General features: G+C 49.0%; 1 protein-coding gene across 6 annotated transcripts in view; it reads left to right on the top strand.

The window, feature by feature from the left end:
* The first annotated feature begins 9265 nt into the window (after positions 1-9265).
* LOC100954750 (F-actin-monooxygenase MICAL2) overlaps positions 9266-17490 on the top strand; it is a 226707-nt gene continuing 218482 nt past the window's right edge. For 5 of the 6 annotated variants that reach the window (XM_023516167.1, XM_023516250.1, XM_023516270.1 and 2 more), the window contains exon 1: positions 9266-9403. The gene's annotated coding sequence lies outside the window, so the exon portion shown is untranslated. The remainder of the gene's footprint in view (positions 9404-17490) is intronic. The other variant, XM_023516229.1, reaches the window with a different exon arrangement.

The raw sequence follows: 17490 nt of genomic DNA on the forward strand, positions 1-17490 counted from the left end.
TTCACAGAGACTAATTTATCCAAGATAAATCTAGATTTGCGACTCCAGCCCGAACCACTTTAACCAGAAAGCCCAAACTCTTCACCCTTCTCTCATTCTGCCTCTTTCAGTTCCAAGATTTTCTAGGTGCATGTTTTAATATGAACTGATAAATACCGTAATGGTCCAAATCTCTAGGTGATAAAAATATCTATATTTTTTTTTATTTGGCACAGCTCTGATTTTTAAAAAATGATAATGCTAATTTTTAACATCAGGAGGAAAAAGATTTTAGGGGTAGGGCACTTCTGAAGGAGATGCCGTAAGCACGTAAGAAAAAACTAGAGAGGAAGTGAAATTTCACAGGGACACGGGTGAGTCTGTTTGCAGAGTATAGAAAGAGCACAGACTGAAGCAATAAGGAAAACTTTTCAAGGTGGTGACTTGTAACACAGTCTCACAGGGAGTGATAGTCATTACTGGGTGGAGAGGAAAAGGGAGGACCTTTTGGAAAGGGACACTGAGCACAGGGCCAAGCCCAGGAGGGATGGGGCTGGATGGAGAGCCCAGCTGCGCTCATAGGGGCAGTGCTGTGCACTCTCTTCCCTGGTCTTCCCTCAGCCCCTGTTCCTAATCCCATTCCTCCTTCTCTGCCTAGAGTGGACCGTGCAACATAAATTTGCTTTGCTCTCTGCTGTCCACGGGGCAGCCACATCCCTGTTGTAAGATGCTTCCCTCATCCTCTGGAAAACCTCGAGGGCTGGCCTCTTGGGCATTCTTAGAAGGCCACTGTGGCCTGTGCCTTCCCACTTTGTTCTGGGATCCTGTGACTCTCGGGCACACATCCAGAGCAGGCCTCACTCAATTGCTTCTTTGATTTTTCTCCCAGTTGGATTGTCAGAGACTGTTGGCCAGTGGGAGGATGCTGAGTGGTAAACCGTGCAGAGAAACAACTATAGCATTTCTTTCTGCCAGAAGCCAACTTTCTTTTCAGACTTGGCTGTACACAGAGGGATCAGACCTCTGCACTTGAGTCACTGCCTAAACCAGTATGCCAGACATGCGGCTTGCTTGAGGACTAGTGCACCTGTAATTCATTCTTCTTGGGATGGCCTACTCTTTTTATTGCCATTTTTTTGAGTCTTAAACATTTTAAATGGATATGTCCAATTTCTAATATGTACACATCACATTTGCAGTGCTTTTGTGGTTAATAGGATATGCACTTGGGTTTGAATCCTTGTTCTGCCACTTACTAGGACTTAATCTCCCTGGTTTTTGGTTTCCCCATGTGTAAAATGGGGTTAATAGTCTTAGCCTCCTATGTGGATATTGTGAAGCTAAATAAGGTGATAGATGGGCCCCTGATAGGCTCGTGAGAAGGGGCATTTTTTATTTATCTACTGTGTCAGTGGGGGTCGGATCAGGGAAACAGGATGGTTAATATGACATGGAATAAGGGACTGTTACAGGAATTAGAGCTCACACAACTGTGGGAGCTGGAGAAGAGGAAGGCTGTTGCTCCGGTGTTTATTGGTGGGCCTGAAGTTGCTGTAAGTCCACAGGGTTGTCAGGTGAGAAAAAATCTTGGATGTAGAGGGGAGCAAACCAAGAGCCAGCTGGAGCTCTGACAAACCAGAGCTCCTGAGGGAAGGTGAAAGTCACATTTATCCCTCACCACCTCTAACCTTAGACGTGCCATGACCCGTAAAAGGGCTTGCAAGCTCATCAATTGGGTGCCCCTGCACCTGGCTCTGCATGTGGCCCAGCTGAAGGAGCAGAATCTGCCCAGGTTGGAGCTGCAGGAAGCCTGGCTACTTCCCCACGCTGACCGCACACCTGGGCTGCAGCACGGCTGGTGTCCCACTGACCTTATAGCACAAAGGCTGCTTCCGAATCTCACACACATGTGCCTTGTGACCAGTGCCAACTCGGAGCCATCAGGGAACAGAAATCCAGGGAAACAGTTCTCACTTAGTCAGTTCCTATAATATAAAACCACCACACTTATAAATAGGAGGGAAAGCAACTAATGTTTATTGAGGGCCTTGATGAACGTTATCTCATCTGATCTAAATGCTGACCTGACAAAGTGAGGGTTATTGTCTACGGACTTCCTCCGAGTACCACCATTAGGGAGGCACACAGGTGGGAACCCAAGCTGTTGGCGCCTGAACTCTTCTCTAGAGCTTGTCGTGTGAAGCTGGTTTGGGCTTCTCTATTTGTAAACTCAGCTCTGTGACAGTCCTGGCTGGAAAGCCCCTGAAGATTCCTCTCAGGTGACAAGGAGGAGGATACCCCTTCTGAACTTGATCAGAGTCTGGGCCGCCCTCAGTGCGCTCTTTCCACTTCAGCTGCACCTAGGAGAAAGAGGTTAGAGAGGCAGGCAGGAGTGTGATTTTCATTAAACAGTTTTATCCATGACAAAAGGCACTGAACTTAGAGGAAAGCTGAGCATTCCCCTGGAGAGTACCTGTGGGCCCAGGTGTGTGGCTGAGGGTCAGGCCCATTAAAGAAATAGCAGTAAGTGATACAAACCCCTTGCTTGGTAAATTTGCATGTATTTGTTTTCAGATAGTTTGCTTTCGTTCCCGCAACAGACATTACTGATTCTTGCCAAGTGCCGGTGCTGTTTGAGCGCTGTGCACTGAGGATATAATGTTGGACAACATGATGGCTCCCCTCCTGGGTTTGAATGTCCTGGGGGGCAGTCAGGCTGACCCTCTAGCTTTAGGGTGTGTTCCTGCAAAAGTAGCCCCCAGATAAGTATTTAAATGCACGCAGTTTATTGGGAGGTAATCCCAGGAAACACCAGTAAGGGACTGGAAGGTGACAGGGAGAAAGCCCATCAGGGTGGAGTAAGGAGCAGGTTACTGCTCTGGGAACCTGGGCCCAGATCCTGCTGGGGATCTCCGGGAATATATATTTATAATCCACCTCCAAGATATTCCCCTAGCTTGTAGAAAGGTCAGAGTTGAACTAAGTGGATTCCCAATGGGGAAGTTTCTGAAGTGAAGGCGGGGTGTCTGAATGGCAGGGAAGAGCATTGCAGTGAGCTCAGGACCTTGTCCTCACTTCCCTATATTCCAGGGAAGGGGAAAACAGCGAGTATGGTTCTCACAGGCTTCTTCCCCAAAAGGCCAACAAAGGTCCTTGGTCTTCCGGAAGGAACTGGAGGGTTGGTATCTCTATAGAGTCCAGTGAGAAATTAGAGATATACATCATCCACTGATGTGTGTGTTTCTGCCTGCCGGTCTGTCTGTCTGTCTATCTATCTATCTATCTATCTATCTTTCCACATGGTGAAATAGCCAGTACTGGCCCTGTGGATGGACTTAGCTAGCTGCTGAGGCTGGAGGAACCCTCAGGCAGAGCCAGAGATGTCTGCATCAGGAAGCCACTGGCACACATGGCAGCCAAAGGCGTCTGCTGTCCCTATCTGGCACCTACCATGGATCCCTGCTCTCATTTCCTAGCTGTATTCAGGCTTTCACTCCTTCCCTGCAGCCGGTGTGTCTCCCAGGCTGCTCAGCCCACCCCAGCCCTGGGAGGGCCCTGACTGACATGGAAAACCAGCATGTTCCCTTCCTCAGGCCAGGCAGTGGGCATATGACCCGATCCAACGGGACTAGATCTCAGGACTCTTGCTCGCAATGCTGGGTCAGAGACGTTCTTTGGGAAAAGGAAACTTGTGGCAATGAGAGCTGTTGGCACTTGTTACTGAGGTAAACCAGCCTGAGGACAAAGCCATCACACAGGAGGGCAGAGCCGAGAGAATTGCAAAGAAAAGTAGCTGGAACTTTTACCTTTGGAGGCTTTAGTTACAGGACTCTCTGTCCCTCCTACTGTGATCAGGTCTCTTCCATTGCATCAGGATCACATTTATTGGTAGCCCTAACGTCCAGGGAAAGAGAGAGCGTCTCTCGTCCATTTCTATAGAATTCTGCCATCACCATATGCATGTCTGTTGTTCTGGTTACCACTGGGGCTGTCTGGTAGGCCAGGGCTGGGAGCTGTGCCGGGTCTTATAGCCAGGAGGGTGGGGATGTTACCAAAACCAGGAGGAGTAAAGATGCCATCCAATTAATTCCCTCCTCCACCAAAGAATTAGCCACCATAGGGCCTGGTATGGTTCTTGCCTGCCTCTCTAGGTTATTTTCATGTTTTAGTTACTGCTTCATTCCCCTTTACCCAGGACGGTGCAAGGGACATGGCAGGCATCAAACAGCATCTCTCAAAGAATGAATGAAGAACTGCTTGCTACTCCTGGCTCAGCACCTCATCTCTGATTCCAAGTCTCAGTTGCTCCCTGAGCACTCACCACATGCCCTCCCACTTGCCTGCCATTCCTCTCCCGTGGCTCAGCGGAATGGGTGCCTACTCTATGAAGTCTTCCTACTTGCTCTCCTCAGTCCCCAGAAAATGGGCCACTGTCCCCTTGCTGTCCCACAGCCCCCTGGATCGATTCAGGAAGGCAGTGTTGGGAAGTGAGAAGAGCACAGCATGAACGACAACTGGTCAGATTTGCTCTATCAGATGCTGGACCCTAGGAGATTGAAGGCCAGTGGCTTCATCTCACCAAGATTCCGTATTCTCACCCTAAGGTGTACCAACCTCAGAATGTGGCTGAGAGGTACAACACACACATGATCTGATGCTGGGAATTAGCCTGGTCCCTGGTCTGAAATTGTTTAAGAATTGCTCCCTCTTGTAGACTCTAATTCTCTATAATCTTACTGGTATCATCCCAAATTTATTTACTAACAAAACCCTTATATATCATTTACCACATACTTGAAACTGTTCTATGGGTGTATCTCCCCATTACTATTCCCCTATTATAGATGAAGAACCTGCTGCACAGAGAGTTTAAGTCACTTGCCCAAGGCCACACAGATAAGTGGCAGAACTGGGATTCAGACTCGGGCATCTTGACTTCAGAGTCTGTTCTAGTGACTGCGTGGCTATGACACATCTTAGAATAACTGTACCATACATATTTCTGGGATGGCTATGTGTTAGCTGGATAGATAGATGAACTTGAGTGAGTCCCCTCCATCGACTAGAACCAAGAAAAGTATTCCTATCTTCGTGTCTAGCTAGCCACTGTGTAGGCTCTGGGAGCATAAGTTGAGAGCTGCCTCCCAAGTTCATTTAATTACAGCAGTTCTAGAGTGGGTTTCAGGTTTATATGGACAGTAAGTAATCTGCCCAGGCTGTAGCCCAGCCTACCATAAGGATGCTCTGGGTTTTTGTCTTTGTTGGGTTTCTGGGGACCAATTATACCCTTGGATTTCACAGCTATCTTTGGGGAAAATGTGTGTGTGTCTATATGTTCATAGTCTATCTGGGGCTGGACTATATATGTGTCCTGTGTCTCGCTCTTTCCTCTGCAAACTGATCTGTACTCCGTCTCTATTTGCTCCGGTTGTTACATCTGGTTGTGATGTTGCCTCGTGCCTGCAGCCACAGCTTTCAGCTCCCCAGTGCTGACTTTCTCTCCAGGGCTGCTCACATGCACCCACTCCCCAGAGTGCTGGGGTGCCTCTGTGGGCATAACTGACTCTGACAGGTCCCAAATAGATGTCATTTCTTCCCCCGCCTCTTGAGAAGCCACCAAAAGTGTGGTAGGCCTGATGACTTTTCAGTGACCTTGAGAATATTTATGTCTTATCACTGAAAAAGGATACAGGTCTGAGGAGGACTAGAACAAGGCCCCAGGAATCTTGCTTCTCACACACTGCTAGGTTTGTCTTCCTGATGTACAAATGTTTCCATTTTGTGCTTTAGAAAGTCCTTCTCCAAAGACAGCTCCCTAAGTGGCCTGGGGCCAAACAGTCTCTTCTTATCATTTAACAAAGTCACTGAACTCTAACGAGATACTAACCCTCTAGTTCCTTCCGGAAGACCAAGGACCTTTGTTGGCCTTTGGGGGAAGAAGGACCATACTTGCTGTTTTCCCCTTGCCTGGAATATAGGGAAGTGAGGACAAGGTCCTGAGCTCACTGCAATAATGCTCTTCCCTGCCACTCAGACACCTGGAAAGGCACCCTGCCTTCACTACAGAAAACTTCCCCATTGGGAATCCACTTAGTTCAACTCTGACCTTTCTTCAAGCATATTGCTAGGCTGGAAATAAAAGGAAGCCAGATCTGCAGCCCCCACAGCTCTTTCAGAATGCCATCAGGTGGATAACTGCCGATGCCGATACGGATGTCGGCCAGCACCAGCTGGAGTCCCTTCAGAGGGAGGCGGGCATGGTGCTGCGGAGGCCATCGCTTCCGTCTGAGATGGAGATATTTTTAGGGATGAATCTGGGCCTTCCTTCTCCTCCTCCCTCTGATGCTAAGTGGCCATCTGCATCTCCCAGACAACCTCCACAAGCAGCACCCTGAAAAAGTGGCCTGGGAAGAGGTGGTTATTAAATATAGACTATTGAGCTGCTTAGTGTGCCTGGTACATGCTAAGAGCCAAAAGGGGGCATTGCAGACCTGGAACCCCCCAACTCACTCTGTGACCCTCACAAGCACCTTTCTCTCTCTGAGCCTCCATTTATTCATTTTTTTAATCTGTTAAATAAGTAACTAGGTAAATATTTTCTCTAGGGTTTACCTTAACATTGCATCATGACCTTCTCTTTGAAGAGCTGAGCTGGATAAGCACCCAGGCACACTCATGGTCCAGCAGGACAACCTATGGTGACTGCTTTGACCGGTGGAAGGGGGTTGTGACATCCTGAACCCATTCCTCTCCTGCTCCAGGGAGAATGCCTGAAAGGGTGGCTTGTGTGAGGTAGTAAGAAGCTCTGGCCACTGGCTTAAGACATCAGGCTTCTTTCCCTTCATGCAGTTGGCCCCCCTCAGTCCCTAGCTTGCCCTACATCCAAAAAAGAACTCATGTCTTTGCCCTCAGATCCGTCCAGCAGAGGTCTTTCTTTTCTTAGCCTCCTGAGTTAGAAAGATTGGGAGTAGGCAGGAGAGAAGAGGCAGAGGTCCTGGGAATGCATTGGTAAGTTCTAATTTTTGAGTTGCTAAAACTTCTGTGCTGAGCAATGCTATCTCTGCTAAATTTGGTTGGTCCACAGTGTTTCTGAAATAGTGTTGGGTTTGTTTTAATCAGAAGGGAGAACACTATAGGTATAGATGCTATAGGTAAGGTGATGGCATTTGTAAAAGAAAAAAATAAAAGTAATGAAGAATACAGCTCCCATAGCAGTGTGTACTTCTGATCGTTCATGTGCTGTGTCAGAAGTTACATGAATGCAGGAACCATATTTAGTTCACAGTAGGGTTTGCTAAATGAATGAATGACTTCATCTCCATCTCCATCCTCAACATGGTGTCTTAGGCTCAGGCCAATAGCAAGAGCTTTATATCCAGTGCAGTCAAGCTGGGGGCAGAGTAATGCTGTTTCTGGAAGCTCCTCACTGTCTTGGGTTTCCTATATCATTCTTTTTTTTTTGAGACAGAGCCTCAAGCTGTCCCCCTGGGTAGAGTGCCGTGGCATTACAGCTCACAGCAACCTCCAACTCCTGGGCTCAAGCAAGTCTCCTGCCTCAGCCTCCCAAGTAGCTGGGACCACAGGCGCCCGCCACAACGCCTGGCTATTTTTTGGTTGCAGCCGTCATTGTTGTTTGGCGGGTCCGGGCTGGGGATTCGAACCTGCCACCTTAGGTGTACATGGCTGGCGCCTTAGCCGGTTGAGCCATAGGCGCCGAGCTGGGTTTCCTATATCATTCTACAAGTAAGGTCAGGCCAGCCCAGCAGGGTCCCCTCTTCCTTACTGTGCCCATGTCTGAATTCAACAGAATGTCTGGATGGACTGGAAGTGTGTCAAGCCCAGTGCAGTTCCTTCAGGGATGGACATGCACTGTGCAGGGCTCCAGAGGCATGGGGAGGGCTGTAGAGGCCCCAGCACATAGAGGTTAGGCATGTAGATTCTGGAATCAGATAGATCTGGGCTCAAGTGTAGGCTCTGCTACTTACTAACCATGTGACCTTGACAAGTTGCTTTACCTCACTGATCTCAGTTTCCACATCTGTAAAAGGGAGTGATAATAAAATGAGAGAATGTGTGCTGAGCACTCCATCAGTGGCCATCACAGGCAGAGTTCCATCCCTGCTGACCAAGTCTTGAAAACTGAGCATGGACAGATTTAGCTGGAAAATTCATTCATCATTCAGCTGATTGACTCTGAGGATGCCAAGAGAGCTTCCAGGTAGGACAACCCTGGAAAAACCCAAGAGGCCAAGAGTAGAATCACATGGTAAGGAGAAGAAAACAAGCTCCACGTTTGAGGGGGCAAACTGTTCTGTGTGCACTTGCCTGGCAAGGGAATATGGTCTTTCCAGAAGGTGGGCTGGTGCTGGGGAGATTCCAACAGCCTGGAGCCACACAGTTCTGTTTCTCGCTGCCCAAGCCTGCCTGCTTCCCTCCTCCCGGCTCGGCTCAGTTCCGAGAACATTTTTTGGTGCTTACATTGGGCCAAGCCTGGTGATGGGCTCTGGGTTCTAAATGTGAGTCAGACATGGTCCTGCCCATGGGGATCCCTGTTTCCTGATCACTGCTACCAGAGTGGGGTTTTACAGTATTAATAGTTTGCAAGTGTGTATCCCTCACCAGGCCGGCACATTCGCCGTGTTGTCTGTGAATAGTGCTCTCTGGGGCTCTGAGGAGCATGGGCCACCGGACATGCGGGCAGAGCAGAGATTAAGGTAGCTGTCCCACAGCCAAGAGAGTGGGCGACTGGGTGATTTGACCAAGGTAACTAACACAGATGGTGTGCACCACCGCCCCTCTCTCCACCAGCTTTATCCTAAGCAAAGCCAGCCCTGGTGAGGAGAGATCCTATCAGTTCCAGGGCGGTTCACTGAAGCTCAGGGTGGTCAAGGAGACAGGCACGGAGGGCGGTTCACAGGGCTCATACAGTTCCCCATAGCTAAAAGGGGACACTGGGACTCAGCAGCCTTGGTGAAGGAGCGTGAGGCCCAGCCCTCGCCGACTCCCTTGACACTGGCATAGCAACACCAGGGTTTTCATCTCACAGAGCCACTACGTCCGCCTTCCATGGGCCCTCGGCTGGTCTCCGACCTGCGCTGGTCCGGGTCGGAGCGCCCGGCCGCTCCCTGCGCCCTGGGCCGGGCTACAACCCACGTGCGCCGGCGGCAGCGGCGGTGACAGCCGGCCCCGCGGGGGCGGGGCGGCCTCCACGCTGCGCTGTCATTGGCTGCGCCGCGGACGGGGGCGTTTCCCAGCACGATCCACCGCGCCGCGCACAACAGCAGGCGCTCGGCCGACTCAGCCTGTGCTGGTCAGCCTCGCTCGCTCCCCGTTCCGCAAGCTGCTCGCGGGGCCCCATTGCTACGCCCGTGGCCGAGGCGGAGGCAGACGCCGACCCCGGCCCCAGCGGCCCGCGCGACTTTCGGTAAGGCGGGGCGACATCGGGTTCTGGGGAGGGCGGCGGGTCAGCGGCCGCCGGTGGAGACCGTGCCAGCCCAGGCTGGACTCTGCGCCCTGTTCGGCGCCCGGGAGGGTCAGGTGCGGCCGCAGCATCACCCGCTTCAAACCTACCACGCGGGGCGCGCGGGGAGCAGGTAGAGCTGCTGTAAAGCCCGGGGCGGCCCTGGTCATTCTCTGAACCAATTAGAAGGCAATAAAAGTGTCTCACCGGCACCCTGAACTACCACTTATTCTGTCCGCCCCAACCGCCAAACCCTGCGATTCCAAGCCTAGAAAATCCCAAACGTCAACACGGAGTGGGAGTGAAGCACCAGTAGTGGCCGCCCGTCACTGGGCAGAAGACCATCCCCAAACTTTGCTTCTCAGGATTCGGACTCGGCGCCGTTCGCGTCCTTCCCTAGCGCCCTTTTCCCCCTCCCTGGGTCCCCTCCCTCCTTAATAACAGGAAGTTAAGTTGGGCCAGATGTCAGTGGCCTGGCTGGCTGCTGGCTGAGACCGAGTCTGAAGCCCTGGCCGTAGCGGTGGGCCGAGGGGCTGCGGGGCTGTCTCCTTTGCGTCGCGCTCCCTCAGGACCAGGAGCACCCCCACGCGGGCGAACGCTCGGAGATTGCCTGGCTGGCGCCGGGGAGAGATGGGGTCTTGCCCGCAACCTATGCCACCAGGGCGGGAGCAGGTGGGGTTGATTTTCTAAAAGGCCAGACTCACCGACAGAACTGGGAACGGCCTTTACTGGAAGGGGAAAAGCGGTGTTGAAACCAGAGCAAATGGGCGCTCTTTCTACGTTATTTATTCTGAGGACCGGGCTCTTAAAGCAGAAAGACTTTTATTTGGAAGCACTGCAGGTCCCCCACCCCCACCCCGGCCTGGCCTGCAGCGATGTGCAGGTCCCTTTGCTATCAGCCTGCTCTCTACAGTCTTCACTGATTGTGGTGAAGGATGACGCTCCCCTGCCAGGATGTCCAAAGTCAGCGGGATGTTGACCCTGAGATGCTTGCCTGGGCTCCGGGGCACCTGCACACCATCACCTTCCCCCACCAGTCCCCAGAAGCAGTGGACCCAACAAATGGGCCACAAGTGTTTAGGGAAGCACAGTCCCGTGTTCTGGAGACTCCTGCCACTCTAAGAATGTGCCTTCTTCAGGTAGACAGAAGACAGATTTATTAAGTGCCTGCTGGGCAGCAGGTCTTGTTTTTGTGGCACTTTTGCAGCCAATTTCATAGTGACTCCAAAAACTGAGAGTTTTGCCCTCCTCCTTTTAGAGATGCGGAAATAGGCTTATGTGGGGTAAGTGCCCAAGATCACGTAGCAGGTGTCTGAGGCAGTCCAGAGCTCTTCCTGCAACCCATGGCTGTGGGAAAGGACCAGCTGAGCACAGGATCATGGCCCCCCTGAGTGCTGACTAGAGCCTCCTGGCCTCTGAAAGGTTCTGTCAACCAGCATTTCAGGGGATGCTTCTTTGGCAAAACAGTTGAACTCTTCAACCTGAAAATCCTTTATCTACCCTGTCTTCTAGTCAAGGTGGTGGGTAGTGTTGGCTGTGTTGTGATGGGAAGGATTAACTGCTGGTGTTTGGGTGCTATCTGGAGGGAGAAGCCTGCTTCCACCATTGCCTGGGCCGCACCTCTGAGAGTTGGCTTCTGAAAGAGCCTAGGAGGACGATGTTAGCTGAAATAACCTCTACCTTTGGACTGATTCTAATTTTCTGGGATTTTTGTGTGTGTGTGTGAGGGGCAAGTGTTGGGGTATGTTGGTTGTGGTTGTGGGGTAATTAAAATCCACTGTCTTAACTACTTTTATAAAAATATAACATAATTTTTATCCCTTCCGCCTTCCTTCTTTAGGCCCAGGGCTCTGGCTTTTCTGTTCATCCCCTCTTCCAAAAGAAAATCATGATTAGCCTGATACCAACCCCTTATACTTTAGTATAAATGAGCTTATGGACTATGGCTGGTTGTGGCTGTAGCCATGGGAGGCCCATTCCCAGGAGCTGCAAGGAGCAGCCAGATACTCTCTGATATTGGGGTGTGTCTCTATTCTCTCCACCCATGTTCATACCCTCACCTGAGTTTGCTTCCTAGCCACAGGCCTGCCCTTTTACTCCCCACTGCCAACGATTAGAGGTCCGCCTTCTTGGTGAAGAGCCTTGGTGCTAGAGGGGTGGGATGTGGTATGGGTATGAGAAGGTTTGGGCTCTACTCTGCTAATCTTAAAAGCCCTCTGAGGACTAATCAAAGAGTAAGGCAAGAGAATAATGTTCATTATTCTGAGGGTTTTCATTCTTTATATCATTATTTCTCCACATTTGCCCTCTGAAGAACTAGGTGGGGTTGTCCCCATTTTACAGATGAGGAAACTGAGACTCAGAGGGGTTACACTTTGCCCCCAACACACAGCTCGTGAGTGACCAAGCTAGGATTCCTGCCTCTGTCTGTGTGAGTGAGGTCTGTGTGTGGGGACCTAAATGCTGTGAGAGGCAGGAAAGCCTTGTGGCTGTCCTCGGAACTCTGGGGAGTTGGCATGTACATCTCCTCTGCACTACAGCACAGTTCCCAAAAGTCCCCCTATCGACGGTTTCAATTACAATCAACTATGGTCTGAAATATTGCAGTCTTTTCAAGAGAGTGAGAGACCACATTCATATAACTTTTATTGCAATATATGGTTATAATTGTTCTATTTTATTATCAGTGTTGTTAACCTTTTACTGTGCCTAATTTATAAATTAAACTTTATCCTATGTCTGGTGTGTATAGAAAAAAAATACAGTCTATATAAGGTTCAGTACTATCCGAGGTTTCAGGCATCCACTGAGGGTTTTGGAACATACCAACCTCAGGTAAGAGGAGACTATGGTACTTATTACTCCTCACCTTATATTATAATTATTTGCGAACGTGTTTTCTCACCCCACTATGAAATGGCATTTAACATGCTCATAAACTTGGCAGATTTATTTTCCGGTTCTCATGACTCCTTCTTGCTCTTTATTCTATATTCCCTTAGCCTTTCATATATCTCCATTAGGGTATCTGCCATGATGTATAGCAGTCCTCTAATAAAAAATATTCTGAACATTTTCAAGCACACTAAAACAGAATAGTATAATGGATCCTATATACTCCTTACCCAGCTTCCACAGTTATCAATGCCATGCCAGACTGGTTTCCTGTCTCTTTCTCTCTGCCTCTGTTCCTTTTTTAAAGCAAATCTCTAATGTCATGTCATTTTGCCCCTATGCTAATCCAGGATGCATCCCTTTTAGAAAAGACATTCTCTTGCATAACCATACTTCCATATTGCATGTAACAGAATCAGCAGTAGACACCCTTGATCATCTCAGAAATGACCTTGATAGTTGGTTGGTTCAAATCAGTATCCAATCTCTGTGCTGCATTTGGTTGTTAGTCCTTTTATGCCTGTTTTAATCTGGTAAAGACACCCGCCCCCTCTTTAATCACCAATTTCCTCTTGTTTTGACGGCCCATCTCCTGCACTAGAGAGTGGCCCCTTGAGACTAGAGTCTGCTTCTGTGCGTGCCTGGGACAGAGCACAGGCTTGGTGAGCATCTGTCTGGTTGTGTCATAGTTGCTCAGGAAATGTGTTCTGAATGAATGAACACTATTGTGGGTTCATATGACTTAGATAAGAGGTTTAAAAAAAAGATGACTTGCTCGCGTGTGGATGTTTCCTCAGCGAGCGTCAGTCTGTAAACATCCTGAGATAATAGGAGAACTATTTGCTGCGCTCATCCTTGCTGCGCTCATCCTTGCTGCGCTAGTTTGTGGTGGAAAGCCTAGACAGCTGCGTTTGTGCCCTGATCAGCAACTGGCCTCTCGAGATCACATGTGGAGCTGACGGGGACTGAGGTCATTTCTGTCTAAGCATGAATTCCGCTACAGTAATGACCAAGTTATGACCCAGGCACGTGGCTCCGGGCTTGGTGAAGATCGCTGCATGCTTTTTCTTCCTGCTCTGGCTGGGCAGTGCTTCTTGCCTTGTGCCTTCTAGAGCACCTGCCACAGGCTGGGACCGATGGTGTACACTTTCTCAAATTGCTATTCCTCTGCAACCGGGGCAGATCGTGGCAGAAAATCAACATACAAGACCGGTAAGCATCTAGCCTGAATTTGTTCTGCAGAGATAGCATCACCACTGGCACCTTTGTGAGCAACCTAATGAAAGTAACCAGACGTTCAGGAGGGAAGAGAGAGATGTGCTTGCTTCTCTTGACAGCAAACTTCACATCTGGTTCACTTGCCAGATCTCTTTAGGGGGCCGGGCATTGGTAGATGTCTTTTTGCCCACCCAATAAAGGCCCTTCCTTCCCGGCAAGCAGCCTCAAAATAAAAAGTTTGTTTGCTTTTTATTGTCTTTAAAAAAAAAAAACAATCGTTTTAATTGTAATGAGAAGAAAAATCATACGATCGTCTACACAGACGGCAACAAAATGCAGAGCCCATTTCTGATATGTAAGACACTTAGAAAATGGATATGTTTTCAGGATGCCCAAGTCCAAAAGCCGGCATTTAATTTAACAGAGAAATAGGAGTATATTACATGCAAATCAGGGAAAAGACACAGATGACCCCTATCTTCACTTCTGCTTCGTATTGTATTTAGCCAGTATAGTCAGACACAGTTAAAGAGATGAGAATTAGAAAGGAAGAGGTGAATTATTGATGTTTGGTATCTTTTTGTTTGTCTAATTTGTTTTTTATTGCCATTTTTTAAAAAAGCCTTTTCCACTAGGAGGAAACATAATAAAATTTTAAGTTTTTTTCTCTGGCTAGCAGTGCTAGGGTTTTTTTTTTTTTTCCTTTATCTTTTACTTTTTAGTATATTTTCCAAAATTTTTATAGTAAAAGTATTTTTTTATAATAGAAAATGCAAATACTTCTTTTTCTCCTCTTAAAAAAGAATAGTCTCTTTAACTGATTTGCAATGGGTAGACAAAATTATACACATAACGGGGTACAGTTATACGTGCAGGTAACGCCACGGAGCTACTGAGATTTTGATATTTGCTTTGATTATTATTTTCATGATGAGCATAACTGGACTCTCTGAACGTCAGAAAATGAAGCAAGCTGGGGTTTAGGAGATGAGTAGATAGGAAACCCTTGTAGCTTTGCCCTCTTTTTCTATTTTTCCTCCTTCCTTGCCATTTTCAAAGTGAAATCTTTTTAATGTTAGGCTGTCAATTTTGATTTTTTATTCAGGGAGGCTGAGCCAGCAGAGGAAGACAAAATAACACACCGTGTTCAGAAAAGGCAGGGCAGAGTGGCAGCCTCCAGTGGCCTGTCTCATCCGCTGGGGGAAGCACCTCACTTTGGGGTGCCCCGGCGCCTCCCTCCCCCAGTTTCTGTTTCCTTCCCTACACCCTCCCTGCAGGTGGAAGGGTGGCTGGTCTAGGCTGATAAGGCTCCTCCTTTCGAAGGCTCTGATCACGTGGCCTCAGAAATTCTGCTCTGGTAGGCAGCACAGACCTTCCATTCACAAACAAACCTTCATTGCAGATTGGGTTAACCCCCGGGTCTGATGCTGAGGTGCTTCCTTTCTTTGACAGCTGTTGAGGAGTGTCCATCCCTACATCTCAAATGAATGGGATACACCTTTTGTGAGGACCAGGTACGTATTGTTTCTTAAATGTGATTACAATGTACTTGTCTGTGCATCTAGACATTACTACAGTTCACAGGAAAACTGTCTCATCTCAGTGGTGGCTTGCAGGGAGCTGTGTGTATGAGGATAGTGCTGGTATTTTTACGGTTGGGATTTTTTTTTTTTTTATTGTTTGGGATTCATTGAGCCTACAAAGAATTAGGTTACACTGATTGCGGTTGTTAGGTAAAGGCCCTCTGGTAATTGTGTCCCACATCCAAGATGTGTGCTATACACATGACCCTCCATCCCCCTCCCTCCTCCCCTCTTCCCCCTTCCTCATTCCCCTATCCCACCCCTTGTATTAGATCATCTACTGCCTTCATATTAGAACTGAGTACGTTGGATTCTTGCTTCTCCATTCTCGTGATGCTTTACTAAGAATGTGCTCCACCTCCATCCAGGTTAATACAAAAGATGTAAACTCTCCGTCTTTTTTAATGGCTGAATAGTATTCTGAGGTATACATATACCACCGCTTGTTAATCCACTCCTGGGTTGGTGTTTCTCTACCCTTGGGGTCAGGGTAATTTCACTGCCACCTTGCTCCCCACCTCCCAGTGGCTATCCTGATATCTTGTGGCACCTGCACTCCTTACAAGCCTTGGTTGGAATTCTTTTGGTAAAACAGAGAGGTCAGAGCAGGCCCAAGAACAGCAGCTGTACTTCCTGCTGGTTTGGGACTCAGGTTTTTCTCTGCCACTGAGCAGGAGGGGATGTCCTGTGCAGATGCCCTTTCTGCTGGCAACAGGAGTTGGACAGTGGCCCTAGGTCCTTGGGCTGCTGCACCAGCAGGTGTGTGGGCTGTTTGCAGCCCCGAGGTTCTGACATACCCAGCAAAGGAGCACAGCGCGTGCTGGAAATGGGAGTGGGAGTTGTATTGACCTTGCCTTTGTAGTATCAACGCATTGAGGCACAGAAACTACTTTTTTGCTCTCGTAACTCTCAATGGCTGGCCTTGGCCCCTTATCCGAGTACTGACTGAATCTGGTGAAGATTTGCAGGATCGCAGGATATTTCCTTCCAACTTTGTGTTGAGAGTCAGGAGAAAGCGGTACAGGGGAGGATGAAGAAATTCATGGAAGGAAGTCATGTGGACCTTTGGTCGCTAAAGAGAGCCATATTAGTGGAATAGAGTGGGTCTAGGGTCTGCCAGGGATATGGTGCTGACTTCTCTGCTGGACAGCTTTTACCAGAGGGACAGAAAGGACATCACGGGGCTGTGTCTAGAGTTCAGGGTGCTGCCAGCACCATTAGCAGGACAGCTGGGATTTTTTGCATAATTTGATGCAAAGATACAAAGAGTCAAGAGAAAGGGGTGTCTGGTAGCCAGATGAAAGGAACAGCAGAAGAGGGGCAGACTAGGAGATCAGGAAGACCTGTTTCCAGCACCCTCAGGGAGAGGATTCAGTCAAAATCTTTCCTGAGGGGGGTGACGCCTGTGGCTCAAAGGAGTAAGGCACCGGCCCCATATGCCAGAGGTGGTGGGTTCAAACCCAGCACCAGCCAAAAACTGTAAAAACTGCAAAAAAAAAAAAAAAAAAAAAAAAAAACACAAACTTTCCCAAGGGGATGTTCTGTGAGACTTGTACAGTTGGGGCCACAGGAAGGCCACTTCTTGGAGATGTAGAGTGTTACTGCCTGGTATTCACCTTCACAGACACACGTGAGTATCTGGTACTCACCTTCACAGACACACAGGGTGTCTGGTACTCACCTTCACAGACACACAGGGTGCCTGGTACTCACCTTCACAGACACACATAGGTGCCTGGTACTCACCTTCACAGACACACAGCGTGTCTGGTACTCACCTTCACAGACACACAGGGTGCCTGGTACTCACCTTCATATACACACATGGGTGCCTGGTACTCACCTTCATATACACACATGGGTGCATGGTACTCACCTTCACAGACACATGTGAGTATCTGGTACTCACCTTCATAGACACATGTGAGTATCTGGTACTCACCTTCACAGACACACAGGGTGTCTGGTACTCAGCTTCACAGACACACATGGGTGCCTGGTACTCACCTTCACAGACACACAGGGTGCCTGGTACTCACCTTCACAGACACACAGGGTGTCTGGTACTCACCTTCACAGACACACATGGGTGCCTGGTACTCACCTTCATATACACACATGGGTGCATGGTACTCACCTTCACAGACACATGTGAGTATCTGGTACCTTCACAGACACACAGGGTGTCTGGTACTCAGCTTCACAGACACACAGGGTGTCTGGTACTCACCTTCACAGACACACGTGGGTGCCTCGTACTCACCTTCACAGACACACGTGGGTGCCTGGCACTCACCTTCACAGACACACGTGGGTGCCTGGCACTCACCTTCACAGACACACGTGGGTGCCTGG

This window comes from Otolemur garnettii, unplaced genomic scaffold (genome assembly GCF_000181295.1).
Source record: "Otolemur garnettii isolate 467f Iridium unplaced genomic scaffold, OtoGar3 scaffold00001, whole genome shotgun sequence".
In the NCBI taxonomy this organism is placed as follows: Eukaryota; Metazoa; Chordata; class Mammalia; order Primates; family Galagidae; genus Otolemur; species Otolemur garnettii.